The sequence below is a fragment of the Podarcis cretensis genome, assembly GCF_951804945.1.
Source record: "Podarcis cretensis genome assembly, chromosome: 3".
Taxonomy (NCBI): domain Eukaryota; kingdom Metazoa; phylum Chordata; class Lepidosauria; order Squamata; family Lacertidae; genus Podarcis; species Podarcis cretensis.
Genome location: NC_137172.1, coordinates 3,879,560 through 3,900,171, shown reverse-complemented (window position 1 = coordinate 3,900,171; position 20,612 = coordinate 3,879,560). Strand labels below are relative to the sequence as shown.

At 45.8% G+C, this 20,612-nt stretch overlaps 1 protein-coding gene across 1 annotated transcript in view; it reads left to right on the top strand.

Annotated features, from left to right (window-relative positions):
* The first annotated feature begins 816 nt into the window (after nucleotides 1–816).
* Nucleotides 817–20,612, top strand: part of LOC307211851 (uncharacterized protein) — a 63,974-nt gene continuing 44,178 nt past the window's right edge. Inside the window, exon 1 of the mRNA XM_079968958.1 lies at nucleotides 817–923. The gene's annotated coding sequence lies outside the window, so the exon portion shown is untranslated. The remainder of the gene's footprint in view (nucleotides 924–20,612) is intronic.

Sequence of the window (20,612 nt, the reverse complement as noted above, 5' to 3'; positions counted from 1 at the left end):
ACAGAGTGTTGTGGGGGAGGAAGGGAAAGGAGATTGTTAGCTGCTTTGAGACTCCTTAGGGTAGTGATAAAGCGGAATATCAAATCCAAACTCCTCCTCCTCCTCCTCCTCCTCCTCCTCCTCCTCTTCTTTTTCTTCTTCTCCTCCTCCTCACCGTGGGCCAGCAGGGGAATACTGTAGATAGTTTTCACTCAGGTCCACATACAGTATGCAAATAAGGGATTGAAAGTGACGTTCGGTGATTGGCTAGTTACAGAAAGTGGTTACTGTTGCATTGTAGTGGAGCTCTATATAAGCAGGCTGGCTGAACCCTTCAGTTCAGTTCTGTTCTGGCCTGTGAATAAACAAGAGCTGTCTGAAGAATCGCTGTGTCCTCTGATATGTTCACCCACAACTTAACACTTCCAACTCCACAGTTCTGCGATTCTGTGAGTCTTGTGGCACCTTAAAGCCATGATGGTGGCACGGGTTTTCGTGGAGCAGGAAAGAATCTGCAGAGCCTGACACTCAGACAACGCTGGGCTTGATGGGCTGAGTACAGAGATTTCAAATATCTCTCCTCAGTGAACTCAAGTAAATTGCCCTGAGCCGGCAACTTATTTCTGTCTCAAGAGAGAGAGAGAGAGAGAGAGTTAAATATTCTGTTGCAAATCTTTGATAACATTGCAAGCGAGCCATCTGATTTGCATCACTTTCAATGAGGCCTGTAAAACTTTGACCTCTGTGAAGGACATCAAACCCCCATCTAGTGCAGGCAGGAGAAGATATTCTACACAGACACACACGGCAACGCTTGCGGTTTTAATATTAGCGTAGGGGCTTTCTAGGAACAAGAAAGGAAGTGTGCAGAACTCCGTGAGGGAAATAAAGGCAGAACCATCTTGGCACTGGCTGGAAGATGCTACCCCAAGAGACCCCAAGAGGTAAGACTGCAGCTTTGGCCCTGAGCTTGCTGGGGCTATGAGAGGAGCAATGAGAGTCGCCCTTGGGGTACGATGTTCTGCCCCCCTCCACTGAAGACTCCAGATGTAACTATGCATACAATAAACCATATTTCTAAGACACTAGCCTCCACTGTGCCTCCATTTCCTCAACGGAAACACAACTCCAGATGAACGCCTGGAAGAATAATATTTATTATTATTATTACTTGCACCCTACCCAGTGGACTGATGGGACGCGGGTGGCGCTGTGAGTTAAACCACAGAGCCTAGAGCTTGCCGATCAGAAGGTGGGCAGTTCGAATCCCCGCGACGGTGTGAGCTCCCGTTGCTCAGTCCCTGCTCCTGCCAACCTAGCAGTTCGAGAGCATGCCAGTGCAAGTAGATAAATAGGTACCGCTCCGGCGGGAAGGTAAACGGCGTTTTCGTGCGCTGCTCTGGTTCGCCGGAAGCGGCTTAGTTATGCTGGCCACATGACCCGGAAGCTGTATGCCGGCTCCCTCGGCCAATAAAGCGAGATGAGTGCCGCAACCCCAGAGTCGGCCATGACTGGACCAAATGGTCAGGGGTCCCTTTACCCTTACCCTACCCATCGGACTGAGTTGCTCCAGCCATTCTGGGTGGAACCCTCTGGAATCTTCCTAGCACACAGCAGAGATTTGGGGTGCTGCGCAACCTTCGTAACAATACTTTGCTTTCAGTCTTGTCTCCCAGCCGAGAGCAGTTCTGTTGGTGGTGTTGCAGGGTGAGCAATATTGGCAAGGTTTTTATGGGAGTGGGTGGTGCTGTGGTCTATTTTTTTTATATATATAAAAATTTTTATTAGTTTTCCAATTTTTAAAAGACACAACAAAAACAACATACAAACAAACACATAAATTCATAATTTCTTAACCTTATTTTCATAAGCCTCTTTTCTCGGACTTCCCCATACCTTCCCCTTTTTGCATCCTTTTTTATTTTTAACAATTATTCAACAACCCTTTTAACCAATTAAATTTAAATTCATTCTCCTTTTCAATTTCACCCTAAATCAAACAAAGTTTACCACTGTAATTCTACATCTTCCTCTCCCTTAGCATTTTAGCACTCCTCAATTTTATAGTAGCTCTTAAGATATATTTTAAACTTCTTCCAGTCTTCTTCCACAGTCTCTTTCTCTTGGTCACGGATTCTGCCGGTCATTTCTGCCAATCCCATAAAGTCAATCACTTTCGCCTGCCATTCCTCCAGCGTGGGTAGCTCTTGTGTCTTCCAATATTTTGCTAGAAGAATCCTTGCTGCCGTAGTAGCGTACAAAAAAAAGTTTTTGTCCTTCCTCGGCACCAATTGGCCGACCGGGTGGCGCTGTGGTCTAAACCACTGAGACTCTTGGGCTTGCCAATCAAAAGGTCGGCGGTTCGAATCCCCAAGACAGGGTAAGCTCCTGTTGCTCTGGCCCAGCTCCTGCCAACCTAGCAGTTCAAAAGCACACTGGTGCAAGTAGATAAATAGGTACCACTGCGACGGGAAGGTAAACGGCACTTCCGTGCACTGCTCTGGTTTCTGTCACGGTGTTCCGTTGCGCCAGAAGCTGTTTAGTCCTGCTGGCCACATGACCTGGAAAGCTTTCTGTGTACAAACGCCAGCTCCCTTGGCCTGAAGTGAGATGAGTGCCGCAACCCCACAGTCGCCATTGACTGGACTTAACCGTCCAGGGGTCCTTTACCTCTTTTTTCCCTTCTGTGTGTGCATTGATCCTCATTTGCTTGTGGGGAGATTAGATGACGCTGGCCATTTAATGAGAATTCGTTCTGATTTGTTTGTGGGGAAGTCAGACGATGCTACATCAAGGCTAGTGATACTTGACATATCACCCAGGGGTCCTTTACCTAATAGTAGTAGTAGTAGTAACAACAACAACAACAACAACAACAATGTTATTATTTATACCCCACCCATCTGGCTGGGTTTCCCCAGCCACTCTGGGCGGCTCCCAACAGAATATGAAAAACACAATAAAACCTCAAATATTAAAAACTCCCCTAACTTACCTATTGGCAAGGTTCAATAGCAAGCGAAAGGAACAGCATTTGAAACGCACACCATGTCTTGGGTCCCCCTCCAACTTGCATCACATCCTGGGGCTGCCAGTTCCCGCTCTGTCCCTTTCGTCCCTTTCTGCCTTTGAAAAAACCTTCATTCGAGAAACCTGTTCTAAAATACTTAGACCCTCCCAGCGCTAGGACATTGGTGATTGATTAGGCCCTGGAAGGTATCCAAGATAACACTTTGAGAGAAATTAAAAACACCTCCTTGCCTACAGATCCTGTGAAACGCCATGTACCTGAAAGGCAGGAGTCTTAACTTTTGGAAGTGGTTTCAATAACACGACACCTCTTCTCTTTCTCTCTTTCTCCCTCTCCCCCTCTCCTCCTGCCCCCCTTTTCTTGCCCTCTACCTGGAGATATATTTGAATACGAGCCAGCTTGTTTTGACCGCAGCGTGCAGAAGGCTCGCCTCTGTAACTCAGCCCTGCTCTAAAACAGCTGCTAGTAAATCTCAGGACTTTGCAGAAGTTAAAATGTTAATTTGTAAACTGGGTTAGAAACAACTTAATGCACCCATCATGATCCCATGGAAAGACTTTCAAGGAGGGATATGTAGAAAATGTAACTTGGGGAAAAAAAAGACATTGCACATATTTTTGTAAACCATGAAATCTTTAAGAAAAATGTGTTTTAAAAAAGGAGAGTTGGCAGGAGGGCTTCGGTTCAGAGTACTTTTTAATGTGAATCTACAGCGCGGGTCAAATTGCTCCGGGATTCTTTATGGGATCCGTAAGATAAATAAATAAATTTATGGCGCTTGGAAACCTTCTCAGGACTGCAGAGAGAAAGGACTTCTGCATCCCTGACCGTTCTGACAGGCCTTCGGTAAACTGACTTCTGATTGGCCAGCTGCACTATGCATTGGGCATAGCTGAGAGAGGGAGACAATCTTGCCTTTAAAAAACAGAACCACAAAGTGCAGGGCCCCCGAAACAAAGAGGGTCTTGCCGGGAGAAGCAGCAGCAGGGTGAAGAAAAAAAAAACAATGTCGGTGTCAACTCTAAGATGAAGTGATGGAAGTGGGAAGAGAAAGTATTTATTAGCACCTACCGGCACCTGCCAAATGCTGGCCAGAGTGGTGCATTCTCTGGTTATCTCCCGCTTGGAGTACCGCAATGTTCTCTGTGTGTGGCTACCTTTGAAGGTGACCTGGAAACTACAACTAAATGCGGCAGCTAGACTGGTGACTGGGAGCGGCTGCCAAGACCACATAACACCAGTCTTGAAAGACCTACATTGGCTCCCAGTACATTTCCAAGCACAATTCAAAGTGTTGGTGCTGACCTTGAAAGCCCTAAACGGCCTCGGCCCAGTATACCTGAAGGAGCATCTCCACCCCAATCGTTCTGCCCGGATGCTGAGGTCCAGCTCCGAGGGCCTTCTGGCAGTTCCCTCATTACGAGAAGCCAAGTTACAGGGAAGCAGGCAGAGGGCCTTCTTGGTAGTGGCGCCCGCCCTGTGGAACACCCTCCCACCAGATGTCAACTACCAGACTTTTAGAAGACATCTGAAGGCAGCCCTGTTTAGGGAAGCTTTTAATGTTTAACAGACTATTGTATTTTAATATTTTGTTGGAAGTTGCCCAGAGTGGTTGTCCAAAACGTCATAGAGGGCATCAGATAGGGGAAAGTTGGCTTTCTGGTATCTCAGCCAGGCTCATCCTTGTTTTTTTGGGCCTTGGGTCTTTAGCTGAGCTAGTATTTCACAGCTCCTGAGTTCATAACCCCAAAGCCACCGACCAGCCCTTTCCCTATCTGGTTTCATCTCTCCAAAAGCCTCCCTGGTCGTGCATAGTTTCTCGCTGAGCTGTGCTGGAACGACTCTCTCCAGCCATTAAATCCCACTCACGTCACTTTCTCCCACATCCACCCCCCCTTCTCTCTGGGGCTCGTGCAGAAGAATCCTCTGGCAAGGCTGCCTTCTGCACCTGCTACTCCTCCGAACCCTTTTCTTCTGCCTCGGAAACTTCTGGCTGCGATGAATGGGCTTTGCAGCGATTCACGGTGCAAGGAGACACTGCAGGCAGCGGGGAAAGAATATGAAATTGGGGCAGCTCATTTCCCCCCCTTCCCCTATTAAAGGTAAAGGGACCCCTGACCATTAGGTCCAGTCGTGGACGACTCTGGGGTTGCGGCGCTCATCTCGCTTTCCTGGCCGAGGGAGCCGGCGTACAGCTTCCGGGTCATGTGGCCAGCAGGACTGAGCCGCTTCTGGCGAACCAGAGCAGCGCACGGAAACACCGTTTACCTTCTCGCTGTAGCGGTATCTATTTGTCTACTAGCACTTTGACTTGCTTTCGAACTGCTAGGTGGGCAGGAGCTGAGACGGAAGAATGGGAGCTCATCCCGTCGCGGGGATTCAAACTACTGACCTTCTGATCAGCAAGCCCTAGGCTCTGTGGTTTAATCCACAGCGCCACCCGCGTCCCACAATGCCACCAGCTTTGTGCTTTATGCAAGTTGAAATCCACAGATGAAACGAAGAGCAAACTGCGCGATGCATCAATGATGAAAAGAAACCCGTGCTGTGGAAGGAGGGCTGATGCAGCGCAGTCAAGGGGGGGGGGGAAATGCGTCAGGAGAAGAAGCTCAGTGGTTGGAGACAGGCCAACAAGGATGTGGACACCAATATCTGCCCAAAATGAAGCTGAGGGACCCTAGGCCTGCACTTCGACACAAAGGAGGGGTTAGCTTGGTCTCTTGCTTTTACTTTAACCGATGAGCTCAATAGGAATCTGAGAATTGTAGAGGTGGAAGGGGTCCCTGAGGGTCATCTAGTTCAACCCCCTGGAATGCAGGAATCTCAGCTAAATGATCTATGGCAGGTGGCCACCCAATCTCTGCTTAAAAGTCTCCAGTGAAGGCGAGACTTCTACGTTCCGAAGGAGTCCATTCCACTGTCAAACAGCTCTTACCATCAGAAAGTTCTTCCTGATGTTTAGTCAGAATCTCCTTCCTTGAAACTTGAAGCCATGGGTTCGAGTCCCACCCTCCAGAGCAGGAGAAAACAAACTTGTTCCATCCTCCATGTGAAAGCCCTTAAGATATTTGAAGATGGCTCTCCTATCTCCCTTCAGTCTCCTTTTTTTCCGGGCTTAACATCCCCAACTCCTTCCATTTCTTGTTGTTTAGTCGTGTCCGCCTCTTTGTGACCCCCTGGACCAGAGCACGCCAGGCACTCCTGTCTTCCACTGCTTCCTGCAGTTGGGTCAAACTCATGCTGGTAGCTTCGAGAACACTGTCCCACCATCTCGTCCTCTGCCGTCCCCTTCTCCTTGTGCCCTCCATCTTTCCCAACATCAGGGTCTTTTCCAGGGAGTCTTCTCTTCTCATGAGGTGGCCAAAGTCTTGGAGCCTCAGCTTCAGGATCTGTCCTTCCAGTGAGCACTCAGGGCTGATTTCCTTCAGAATGGAGAGGTTGGATCTTCTTGCAGTCCATGGGACTCTCAAGAGTCTCCTCCAGCACCAGAATTCAAAAGCATCCCATGTTCGGCGATCAGCCTTCTTTATGGTCCAGCTCTCACTTCCATACATCACTACTCCTTCCATATTCCTTCCATTCTTTATTTTATTTGAAGCATGTATAAACCACCCAACACTTGCAAACATAATGTCAGTGTTCAAAAAAGAGAAACAAATTCAACATACCAAGTTAAAAACTTAAGAATACGTTAAATCAATCTGTTAAACCAACAGTGGGGTCACACAAACGGGTGTGCAATGCCTATTTCTGCCTCTAGCAACCCCCCCAAAAAACAACTACCCCCCTTTTCCATCTGGTGTGTTTTCACCATGACAAAGTTCCCTTCCTACTTTCACTGTTTGCTGCTGCTCACTTTTTCTGGGACCCCAATAAATGGGGGTCGGAGGCACATCCTTCAAAGGACATTCTCTGGGAGCCTTTTAGAGACATCCCCTATGCCTCCTCTAGAGGGAGCTGCAGCTGCAGCCCTTGGATTAAGTGGAAATAAGCAGCCGAAATCTGAACATGATTTGTGTAGCACTGAGATACTGCCTTGCAATATATCATAGAATCATAGAATCATAGAGTTGGAAGAGACCACAAGGGCCATTGAGTCCAACCCCCTGCCAAGCAGGAAACACCATCAGAGCACTCCTGACATATGGTTGTCAAGCCTCTGCTTAAAGACCTCCAAAGAAGGAGACTCCACCACACTCCTTGGCAGCAAATTCCACTGTCAAACAGCTCTTACTGTCAGGAAGTTCTTCCTAATGTTTAGGTGGAATCTTCTTTCTTGTAGTTTGGAGCCATTGCTCCGTGTCCGCTTCTCTGGAGCAGCAGAAAACAACCTTTCTCCCTCCTCTATGTGACATCCTTTTATATATTTGAACATGGCTATCATATCACCCCTTAACCTCCTCTTCTCCAGGCTAAACATGCACAGCTCCCTTAGCCGTTCCTCATAAGGCATCGTTTCCAGGCCTTTGACCATTTTGGTTGCCCTCCTCTGGACACGTTCCAGTTTGTCAGTGTCCTTCTTGAACTGTGGTGCCCAGAACTGGACACAGTACTCCAGGTGAGGTCTGACCAGAGCAGAATACAGTGGCACTATTACTTCCCTTGATCTAGATGTATATGTATATAAACTACGGTTGCCATATTTCAAACAGTGAATATCCAGATAGAGGTTGTTCGTCCAGACACTGCTTCCGACTGCGGTATTCCGGATATGTCCGGTTAATTTTGGACATATGGCAACCTTAAACTGTGCCAAAATTAGGGTTGGTGAATCTGTCAATTTCAATTTCTCTGTTTCTCATTTTCCCAGTCTTAAATTCAGTTCTCCACATTTCTTCATCAGATTAAGATTTTTTAATTTTTTTTAATGTCTGCATAAAAAATTCATTAACGACTGCCTTTTAGGTCTCTAGCTTTGCCATAGACTGAGTCACATTTTTCCAAGCAACTTCCCTTGATATAATGTGTTTTTGTTTATTATTTTCATGAATATGTGCATTTTTGTGTGTGTGTGCCAACACTCTGGCAGCTGCTAACAGATAAATTATCACATCAGCAGATTCCAGGCAGGCCCTCAAAACTCAAAGCCCCACCCTGTAAGGATAGCGGTTTTTGACTGTATTTCTGACACTCCCAGGAAGTGGGAGTAAATACCGGTTAAAACCCAGGAAAGTTGGGGGTAATTGTTTTTTCTTAGAGGCCGCCAATGCCTGTTTTTTCAAAAAATAAAAAATGTGAGCAGCTTGTTAATTGACCATTATAGGAACCTCGTAACATTAAGAACTGGGTGCCTGAGTTTGCTTGCTTTCCTCCTCCCTGCCCATCGCTTTTTTCTTTTTGTGCTGTGTCAGTTTAGATCTTAAGCTTAAAGGCAGGAATTACGTATGTTTTCTCGGTAAGCCACTCTGGAAGCCGTTCCAGCTGAGGAGCGGAGGTAGAAATGCTTTGACTGGCTAAACAAACAAAATTGCAGAACCCACGTGAGGTTGGGATTTATTTTTGGGGCCGGCCTATAAATAGGCGAGCTGCCTTCTGTGGTTAAGCGGTTAACTGAATACTCTCAGTCACGCCACTTGTGCAAACTCTGACCTCCTTTGCAGCCCAACAGTGACAGATAAGGTATACTGCTTTGTTCAAGACAAACAAGAACTCCCAACGCCACTGCTTCCAAGGGATCGTGCCTTGCCAGCTGAATAAACCTCGTATAAACCTGCAGTCGTGTTTCCCAACTTCATAGGGCTTGTTCCAGGCTTGTGGCATACACTCCTAATATATCCTGAAAGCTTTGGCCCAAAGGAAGGAGGCAGAACCCAGCTCATCTTGTTTGTTGATTCTTGAATTTCCTTCTGCCACAGAATGCAAAGCTGTGTCAACGTGGCTGGCAGGCGTCTGCTGTCCTCGCAGGCGATGGCCTGAGCATGCATCAATTTATTTGTATGCCGCTTTTCCATAGTTAAAACCATGCTCAAGGTGGCTTACAGCATAAAAAGATTACATAATTCTTCTTCTTTGGCGATCACTCGTAGCCGAGTAAGATTGTCTTCCATAAACACAGTTTTAACAATGAGTCCGTAAGTGACTGTGGAGGCCAATTCTGGACCCACACGTTCTTCTACAGTGGGGACATAGGTTTCTGGGCGGGAGTTGATCACGGCGAGGGTTTGCCAAGCGTGCCTTCCTCTTAGCACGTTTCTCCCTTGCGTCCTGAGTTTGAGCGTCTTCAAAGCCCATGACACCTTTGGTAAAGGCTGTTCTCCAGTTAGAGCATTTGCAGACCAGTGTTTCCCAGTTGAGATATACTCGGATTTCATGCTCTTTATTCAGCTCATAGTAGTGAGGAATGGAAGTTCCCCTGAGATGTCTGTTTCATATACATTATTTACACAATAGGCCCCACGTGATTGGCTAATTCCGGGATTCTCCTGTAGGCCAATCAGGTTGCGGATTCACTTCCACCTGGAGTTGGATTGGGTGGCTCCTGTGGACCAATCATACTGCTGCATTCTGGATCCTTTTGTTCTAGGACCAATCAGACTGCTGCATTCTGAATCCTATTGTTTTAGGACCAATCAGACAGCTGCAATTTGGATCCTATTCAACTCAGTACATAACACCAGTTATCAGTGTTTATGTTAGATTTTAAAAATTTGCCTTAAAAGCATCTTTAAACCTCTGTTGTATTTCGCTTTCCATTCTTAAGTTGGGAATAGAATAGTTGCTTTGGAAGACGATCATCAGGCATCCGCACAACATGACCAGTCCAATGAAGTTGATGTTGGAGAATCATTGCTTCAACACTGGTGATCTTTGCTTCTTCCAGTACACTGGCATTAGTTCGCCTGTCTTCCCAAGTGATAAGTAAAATTTTGGGGAGACACCATTGATGGGTGACTCTGCTGGGAGTACAAGACTCCCGGTGGCTTCGCTCACAAGGATCATAGGAATGTGCAAGCCCACTCACCACGACAAGGTGATGATCCCATGAGTGAGATTACATAATTACAAATATATCAAAAGTATATTGCCTTAACTTTTAGACTGTAAGCTGTGTGGACCAAGTGTTGGTGCTTGGTAAATATAGTGCAGCTGTGTTCAGGTAGAAATAGCCTGGCAAGATTGCTGGTTGGAAGGATAAAGAAAACTTAAGGTTTATTACACATGGCAAACAAAGCCATTCTAAGGGAAGGTTCTACATGTGCCCAAGATGGAGCCAATAAGTTGGCCCCAGCGCAGGCTAGCTCATAATGACTGAACTTGGAGAAGAAGCAGGAAGGAAGTAAAGTCTAGAAGGATTTTCCAACAACTCAGTGGTTTTCTGACTATCGCCCCCTCTGGTTCTGGTGGGTTATTGCAAGCTTTGCTTCACTCCCAACAGTGGGGACCTCACTTTAATTTATTTATAGGAAACATTTATATCCACCTTTCGCTAAAAACTGCCAGGTGGCTTGGCTAGTCAAACAGGAGATATACCAATAAAATGTAGGAGCAGGATAATCTCTTTTTCTTTTAGCTGTGTAAATTATCCTATAAAGTGTCATGTTCACTGGTAGGGTAAGCTGAATCAATTCGTTTTTTAAAAACAGTGCTGAGCCCTTGTGTTACAGTTCACAATAAAAACCCTTTCTAAGATCACTCATGGCACTGTTTGTAACTACTGTAAATCCTGATTATCTGAGAAGGAATAAATAACACCAGAAGGATGCCAAGAGTATTGTGGTTACAGTCAAAATATTTTCATGAGGAGCACTGGACGAGTTTTGCTTTTGGGATCTCATGAGAGTCTCTAGTTTGGCAATGCTTGGGTGTCATTAACTTTGTCTGCTGCCAGTGCTTGCAGAGTTTATCATTAATTATTATGCTCATTATTAACTGCACTTCTAGCTCCTCCTTGGAGAATTCTGAACGTGGAAAAACACACAGAAATGCATTCCTTCTGGAACTAAATTTCCAATTTGGGGAGGGGGGATGGACAGGGGAAAGACGTGGTCAGGAGAAGCCAAAGATGTCCAGATGTGTAATTTCCTTGCATGTTTGCTGTTAAAATGTCCACCAGCCAACTCTGTCAAATGTGCCAGCAATGTCACGTGACCTACGAGCTTCCCACAGGCATCTGGTCGGCAACTGCGAGAACAGATTGCTGGTGGAGATGGGCCTTTGGTTGGATCCAGCACTTTGCCTCTTCTTAAGTTCTCAGGTTATGACAGTTTTAAAAAATGGCGATTGGAGAGATGACCGTTTTTGTCCAAGGCCACACAGAGAGGGACCTGGCTGAGTACAGGTTCAGATTCAGGCCCAGCAGCTCAAATCTAACGTTGGTTTTCATGACAGCAGGACACATAGGTAAAGGTAAAAGGACTCCTGACCATTAGGTCCAGTTGTGGCCGACTCTGGGGTTGCGGCGCTCCTCTCACTTTATTGGCCGAGGGAGCCGGCGTACAGCTTCCGGGTCATGTGGCCAGCAGGACTAAGCTGCTTCTGGCGAACCAGAGCAGCGCACGGAAATGCCGTTTATCTTCCCGCCGGAGCAGTACCTATTTATCTACTTGCACTTTAACACGCTTTCAAACTGCTAGGTGGGCAGGAGCTGGGACTGAACAACGGTAGCTCATCCCGTCACGGGGATTCGAACCACCAACCTTCTGATTGGCAAGTCCTAGGCTCTGTGGTTTAGACCACAGCGCCACCCGCGTCACATACACACACTCAAATGATGCTTGCATATGCAAGGACAAGAGGCGTCCTCCTCCTGGCTCCTGCTGCCTGGTCCAAAACTGAAGATGCAGTGGGAGACCTTTTTGCTTCTTATAATTCTAGGAGTCGTAGCTTGTTAACAAGTGCTGAAAGTTTTTAGGAGACCCTCTTTCCTTCCACAGAGCTACAATTTCCCGAGGTCCTGGAGAAGGAGGAATTTCAATCTTTTGGGGATGTCTGGGAAATCCTATTCTGTGGTTTGCTTTTGCCTGATTTGTAGGATCACATCTGAACTTAATGAGCTGAGTTATGAACATGCCCTTTGCCCGTCCATACAGACCCTTCATTCACCACCCCCCTATTTGTTCTGAGTCACAATTAAACTAGGAATTGTTGATTCAAGTAGGTAGCCGTGTTGGTCTGACACAGTCAATAATAATAATAATAATAATAATAATAATAATAATAATAATAATTGTCCAGTAGCACCTTAGAGATCAACTAAGTTTGTTCTGGATATAAGCTTTCGTGTGCATGTACAGGATCAGGTTTAAGGTGCTGGTTTTAACCTTTAAAGCCCTATATAGCCTAGGACCTTCGTATCTACGGGACTGCCTCTCCCGGTATGTCCCACGGAGGACCTTACGGTCTTCAAACAAAAACATCTTGGAGGTCCCGGGCCACAGGGAGGTTAGGCTGGCCTCAACCAGAGCCAGGGCTTTTTCGGTCGTGGCTCCGATCTGGTGGGATGCTCTGTCCCAAGAGACTAGGGCCCTGCAGGACCTGACATCTTTCCGCAAGACAGAGCTGTTCCACCAGGCCTTTGGCCAAGGCACAGCCTGACCCCCTCTCTCCTTTGGTAATCCTCACAGAACTCTAGCCCAATGGTTGCCATTAATCTGATTTTGAACGATTTTAGAATGAACTGATTTTAGAATGCTGTGTTACTTTTACTGTTATTAGCCGCTCTGAGCCCAGCTTCGGCTGGGGAGGGTGGGATATAAATAATTTTTTTTTATTATTACTGTATTTATTATTACACCCAGAACAAACTTAGTTGGTCTCTAAGGTGCTACTGGACAATTTCTTTCTTTCTTTCTTTCTTTCTTTCTTTGTAAGCATTTACCTGCAAATGGCACAAAGAAGAAGGCAATTTTATCATTCATTTTTTTATTTTATTTTAAAAGAGGCTGCCTGCTTCAACGTAAAGTCTCACCCACCCATGCAGGATACTTTAAATTGCTGGTAAGACTTTTAATGTAATTTGGCGTCTTCCATCTAGCTAGAAGGCTGATCGTTTTAAATTTCCGCCTCCACTCTGGGCACTGATAGTCGGAAAACTGAGAAAACCTTTGAAAGGGTGGAGGTGGCGATGAGGCGAAGAGTCGAGACCCCGGCTGCTCCTTTGAGACAACCTAAGTCAGATACCATGTGCAGCGTTAAAGCACATCCTGTATGAATGAACCGTGGAGAAGGTTTTGCATGGCCTCTCTTGAGTAATTGCATGAAATATCTAATTGCGCAGAGTCTCTAATTGCACAGGGTGTCTAATTTAGTAGGTACTCTTCTGAAAGAGCCTCATTTTCCCTTCTGAAGGGAAAGTTGCAGGCAAGAGCATTTGGGAGGGGCGAATGGCCCCCGCCTCTTCCTTCGCTGTTTCTTGGCTCTGCGGCGCATTAGGACATCTGGAAATACTTCCTTGCCTCTTCAGCTGTGAGTGGAACTGAGCAAATCTGTTTCAGATGCTCTATGGAGACAGCAGTCACCATTTCACTCCCTCCCTCTCTCAGAGAGCAGGGTTGGCTGAAGTAAAAAACGAACTTTCATCACTGTGTGGAGAAAAAATGGGAGGCCTTTCCTAAGCTCTGAGACCAAGAAAAAGTCCAGCTTGTTCCTTCCCCTTCGTTGTGGGGCTCCAACACTAGAGTAGCCTTGCAGGGCACCATGGCTTCACAAGCACAGGCAAAGGGTGCTTCAATTGCCCCAGATTCTTTGTCTGAAGCTTTTTGCACAGGGCCAGAAGAAGGCAGCAGGGAGATGCTGGAAGAGAAGGGGCCAAATGGAGAAAGCAGAATGCGGAAAATAAAAGGGACCTGTCGATTCAAACCTATCTAACCTGATTTTGCTGCTTTATTGTTCTGTTTCCACACCCTGTATAAAACCACAACAACATCACAGCCAAGGTCCTTATGTCAGATGTGATTTTATGGTAGCACGACTGGTTCGACCACAATTGGCGCCGCACTGCAGGGGGCACCATAATAATAATAATAACAATACAGTGGTACCTCGGGTTACATACGCTTCAGGTTACACACGCCGCTAACCCAGAAATACTGCTTCAGGTTAAGAACTTTGCTTCAGGATAAGAACAGAAATTGGGCTCTGGCGGCGCGGCAGCAGCAGGAGGCCCCATTAGCTAAAGTGGTGCTTCAGGTTAAGAACAGTTTCAGGTTAAGAACGGACCTCTGGAACGAATTAAGTACTTAACCCAAGGTACCACTGTAGTAGTAGTAGTAGTAATAATAATAATAATAATAATAATAATAACAATAATTTATTTATTTATTTATTTATACATACATACATACCCCGCCCATCTGGCTGAGTTTCCCCAGCCACTCTGGGTGGCTTCCAATTGAGTGTTAAAAACAATACAGCATTAAATATTAAAAACTTCCCTGAACGGGGCTGCCTTCAGATGTCTTTTAAAAATAAGATAGCTGCTTATTTCCTTCACATCTGTAGGGAGGGCGTTCCACAGGGCAGGCGCCACTACCGAGAAGGCCCTCTGTCTGGTTCCCTGTAACCTCACTTATTGCAATGGGGGAACCGCCAGAAGGCCCTCAGAGCTGGACCTCAGTGTCCGGGCTGGATGATGGGGGTGGAGACACTCCTTCAGATATACTGCACTGAAGCCATTTAGGGCTTTCAAGGTCAGCACCAACACTTTGAATTGTACTTGGAAACGTACTGAGAGCCAAGGCAGATCTCTCAGGACTGGTGTTGTGTGGTCTCGGCAGCCGCTCCCAGTCACCAGTCTAGCTGCCGCATTCTGGATTAATTGCAGTTTCTGGGTCACCTTCAGAGGTAGCCCCACGTAGAGCGCATTGCAGTAGTCCAAGCAGTGCTGTAGAACGGAGAGCAAGATGCAAGGGGCTGCCAGATTTTAGTGTCGCACAGGGCACCACTAATATTTGAATGCCCAAGTCAGGCTACAGATGCAGAATGCCAAAGGTGTAGGTAGAGAGTTCAAGAACAGTATCAAAAATCCAGTTCTGGGCACCACAGTTTAAGAAGGACATTGACAAGCTGAAATGTGTGCAGAGGAGGGCAACCAAGATGATCAAGGGTCTGAAAACTAAGCCATATGAGGAACAGTTGAAGGAGCTGGGTATGTTTAGCCCATGAAAGAGGAGACTGAGAGGATATATGAGAGCCATCTTCAGATATCTTGAGGGCTGTCACTTGGAAGATGGAGCAAGCTTGTTTTCTCCTGATGGTAGGCCCTGAACCAGTGGCTTCAAGTTACAAGAAAGGAGATTCCATCTAAACACCAGGAAGAACTTTCTGACTAGAAGAGCTGTTCAACAGTTGAATGGTCTCCGTCAGGAAGTGGTGGACTTTCCTTCCTTGGAGGTTTTCAAGCAAAGCTTGGATGGCCATCTGTCATGGATGCTTCAGCTGAGATTCCTGCATTGCCGGGGGTTGGAATAGATGACCCCCAGTGTCCCTTCCAACTCTATGATCCTATGAAGTTGTGCTGCAGCTGCCTTAAGTTGAGCGGGAACACCTGGAGGCCCTGAAGAATGTCTGTCCTGTGACATTTTTTCTGAATGAAGAGAGGAAGAAGCAACAGCGAATTGTCGCTGCAACAACTGACGAGAGTGAGTGTGATGGCCTGGGAATCATAGAATCATAGAATCATAGAGTTGGAAGAGACCACAAGGGCCATCGAGTCCAACCCCCTGCCAAGCAGGAAACACCATCAGAGCACTCCTGACATATGGTTGTCAAGCCTCTGCTTAAAGACCTCCAAAGAAGGAGACTCCACCACACTCCTTGGCAGCAAATTCCACTGTCGAACAGCTCTTACTGTCAGGAAGTTCTTCCTAATGTTTAGGTGGAATCTTCTTTCTTGTAGTTTGGAACCATTGCTCCGTGTCCGCTTCTCTGGAGCAGCAGAAAACAACCTTTCTCCCTCCTCTATGTGACATCCTTTTATATATTTGAACATGGCTATCGTATCACCCCTTAACCTCCTCTTCTCCAGGCTAAACATGCCCAGCTCCCTTAGCCGTTCCTCATAAGGCATCGTTTCCAGGCCTTTGACCATTTTGGTTGCCCTCCTCTGGACACGTTCCAGTTTGTCAGTGTCCTTCTTGAACTGTGGTGCCCAGAACTGGACACAGTACTCCAGGTGAGGTCTGACCAGAGCAGAATACAGTGGCACTATTACTTCCCTTGATCTAGATGCTATACTCCTATTGATGCAGCCCAGAATTGCATTGGCTTTTTTTAGCTGCTGACTTTTTTAGCTGCCGACTTTTTTAGCTGGGACTTGGGCTCGGACTCGGAGCCAAAAGAGTCTCAGTCCGCACTGGATCCTTTGCCTCAGGCATCATCTGAACCAAGTCTGGGGCCTGATCCTGAAGAGTCCCAGTCTGCACAGGTTCCCCTGCAACAAGCACCAGTTGGGCTGAGTCAGGGGCCTGAGCCTACCCTGGCTCCAGATGTGAGGATTCCCTTGTTCCCTCCACCTGGGCCATCACTTACAGCTGCTCCACTACCGGTTGGGTCAGGGGAGGCTGGAAAAATCTGCTTTCTAAAAACCCGGTCCAGAAGGCACCAGGTTATGAAATGGTGCTGCTAAGGATAGACATATTGAGGGACAAGCTCACAAACGAAAACCTTGCATAAATTTAAACCTGTAATGCAGTGCTTTAACTGCAACACAACTGGCCCCAAAGAGCAGTTGTGGTAACCTTGCAATCTTGTAATTCCTGGCCCAGCTGACAAACACAAAAAACATCCCCGCTCCCAGGTCATTTCCTCCTTCCCATTTCCCATTTATCTTGTTCCTTTATCCTCCACCTTATCTGGATGTTGGGGGATTGATGACTGGATTTTTAACAATTCCACAAAGGCTCCCAACAAGAATGTGGTTTAATTATGAGATGCCTCCACAGTTTTGTAACTCCCAAAGGGATAGTGTATCAAGTTCTTCTTCTAGTTTCGGTCATAATTCTTCTCCTTCTTTCCTATTATGACTTACTGCTACAGATTTGAAAAGTCTCATTTGGAACATTCCTGACCAGTGAAAAAGAAAACAGTTACAGAAAATGTTCGTGGACACCCACATCTCTTAGGGTCTTCTTCTTTGGCGATCACTCATAGCCGAGTAAGATTGTATTCCATAAACACAGTATTAACAAGGAGTCCGTAAGTGACTGTGGAGGCCAATTCTGGATCCACACATCCTTCCACAGTGGGGACATGGTTTCCGGGCGGGAGTTGATCATGGTGTGGATTTGCCAAGCGTGCCTTCCTCCTAGCACATTTCTCCCTTGCGTCCTGAGTTCGAGTGTCTTCAAAGCCCATGACACCTTTGGTGAAGGCTGTTCTCCAACTGGAGCGCTCGCAGGCCAGTGTTTCCCAGTTGTTGGTGTCTATACTACATTTTTAAAGATTTGCCTTGAGAGAGTCTGAGAACCTCTTTTGTTGACCACCAGCATTACACTTTCAATTTTTAAGTTTGGTATAGAGTAGCTGCTTTGGAAGACGATCATCAGGCATCCGCACAACATGACCAGTCCAACGAAGATGTTGAAGAATCATTGCTTCAACACTGGTGATCTTTGCTTCATCCAGTACACTGGTATTAGTTCGTCTGTCTTCCCAAGTGATGTGTAAGATTTTTCGAAGACATTGTTGATGGAATCTTTCAAGAAGTTGGAGATGGCGTTTGTAAGCTGACAGTATTTTGCAGCAGGAATTTGAGTACACACTGGAACTTGAGATTTGTGCAATCGAAGTGGATTAAAGCACTCTTATTTGATAATTTTATTGAATAGAATTTAAATACCGCTTGAGTGTAGAAAACCTCAAGGCGGTTTACGGAAAGAACGAGATACTGTTGCCCTAGTGCAACAAATCTACAAGAAAAAAAGAATCAGACTTGTTGCAGTTTGGAAAGGTAATGGGGAAATTGCACTGAGAAGTGTGGAATGAACGATTAGCTGGGAGACTTAGTTGCAAATCAGGGTTAATGCTTATTTTCATATAACCTCCCCATAAACAAATAAGAACAAATGCTCAGAAAATACTGGATATAATCCAAGCTTTTGCAAGCAAATTAGGATGGATGCTGAAAAAACAGGTCACCTTTGGTTAGTGGGAAGCAGTAGGACGCACTCTGTACGCAATGTTCCCCCCAAAATAGGCTGTTTGAAGTTTGTCTGGCTCCTGTATAGTTCATAGACTGGGATGGGGGGGGGGAAATTGCCTTTAGTTCCCATTTAATGGTGAACCTACCCAATTTGTACTTTGCAAAACAATATGCAAAACAAAGCACAGCTTACCTTCAAAATTCACACTTGTCTGAATCTTGCAGTGTGGTTCTCCAGACAAGTAAAATATATAAAAATGCATATACTGGGGTAAAGCGTGTGAGGGGAAAAATGCACATATTGGTGGAAATAGCATACAAATAGCATACATAATACTGGGGGAAATTGCTTTGCAAAAATGTATGTGTTAGGCAAAACCGCATATGAAATTGTACATCGTAGGAGGAATTCACACTAGGATGCTGGTTGGTTTTCTGAGGACATTAAAAAAAAAAAGACTGATGTAGAAATACGAACAACTTAATTTAAGGCTGGAAAAGTGAAGAAATGAAATTGTCAGATTCACCCATCCTTACTCAGACTGAGAGGTAAACTTGGAGCCATGACTTCTGTGTAGATTTTGAACCTCTGGAGCAGATTTCTCTGAAGAAATTAACCTCTGGCTTCTGCTTTAATGTTTCAAAATGAAATAAAATGTGATGTAGTTAGAGAATTAAATAAATGGCTAAGACTTGCTGTTGTGAGGAATAGGGCAGAAAATCTGAAGGTCTCTCTCTCACTTGCTATTTAATTAACTATCGTACAGTAATTTACTGCCCTTGACTACAGACCTAAATGATTTAGCTTGGGGTATTGTGGGTACATATTTCATCCTGTGGCGATGTCTGACTTAAAAAAAAAAAGAGAGTTTAATGTGCCTTTGATTACAGAGCTCTAATGAGGTGACAATGAAATTATTAGTCTGTTTTTCACTTGCAGAGGGCTCTTAGGCTAAAGGTTTAGAAGAGCGTTAAGCACCATCTTTTTGGCGAAGGGATTTCAACGCTGAACATTTTCACGCTTCAGGCTGCCATCGTGATTCAAAATGGTGGCCGGCGTCCCAACGTTGACAGAAGCTGCTGCCCTCACCTTGGGATCCCTCGTGTCTAATTTGAAATCAGCGCAGTTCGGACCATTCGCTCCAAAAATCAGCTGAAATCACGCCATGGTCACGTTTTGGACCGCCATCTTGATTCAAAATGGCAGCCGATGTCCCAACATCAACAGTAAACCTCAGGAACCCTCAAGCCCAGCTTGGCAATGATATCACAAGAGAATGGACACCTGGAAAAACAACTTTCCAAAATATATAGTAGATGGCAACTCCAAGTTCCACTAATGTGGAGTTGGTTGCAACAGGCATATGCTTAGAATGAACAAAATATAATAAGGAAGTTGTTTTTAGTGCCAGAACTGAGCAGACCTCACACAAAACTGTGTAGCCCCCACCCCTGTAATCGTCAGCACCAACTTCGTTGGACTGGTCATGTTGTGCGGATGCCTGATGATCATCTTCCAAAGCAATTACTCTATTCCAAACTTAAAAATGGAAAGCATAATGTTGGTGGTCAACGAAAAAGATTTAAAGACAAGGCAAATCTTGAAAAATGTTGTATAAACACTGACAACTGGGAAACACTGGTCTGTGAGCACTCCAGTTGCCCCAGGGTGACAGAGTGTTGGGCTTTAATCATGCAAACCTAAATTTCCAGTGTGCAATTATTATTATTTATTGCATTTGCATTTCCAAGGAGCTCAAGGCTGCCTCCACGGTTCTTCCTCACTTCCATTTAATTCTCACAACAAGCCTGTGAGGCAGGTTAGGGCCGACAGGCAGTAATTGGCCATGGGACACCCAGGGAGCTTCACAGCCGAGTGGAGATTCGAACCCTGATCTCCTAGGTCCCAGTCTGACACTCTAACCACTTTGCCACACCTGCTCTCTTGTGTCCCATTTGAGTTGCACCTGCAATATGCTGGCCGTCTGCTGGTGACCTTCAGAATCATAAATGAGAAACTGAAATAAGCCGCAGCCCTAAGTATTCTTAAAAGTTTATTTTGGCAAAATCAAAGAAGTCGAATGCAAGGGACAAAGTTCCCCCTCCTCCAAAGTGAGCTTTGTCCCTTCCATGTCTGCCTGTGGTCAGCTGCTAAAGGCCTGCAAAACAGGCAAAACCCCAAGAGGGCCTGGGGACATCCAAGACGCAATAAATAGTAGGGTAAATAAACACGGCACATTTTCAAAACGCAGCTGGTGTTTACTGGGAAACTGCCTTGATTCCAGTTAGGGATGAATCTGAGATTCAGTTGGTGTTTTAAGGGCGATCCTACCCTAATCTGCACTTTCTGAAACTTTGCAAACCCAGGCACAGCCACCCATCAAAATTCACACATCTCTGAATTTTGCAATGCAGAACAACAATAGCAGAAGGAATAAATGTATCAAAAAAACAGAAGGGGAAGTTGGGGCAAGTCCTTGGGGTGGGAGGGTGGGAGAGATAAGGGGGTGATTTGTTGTTGTT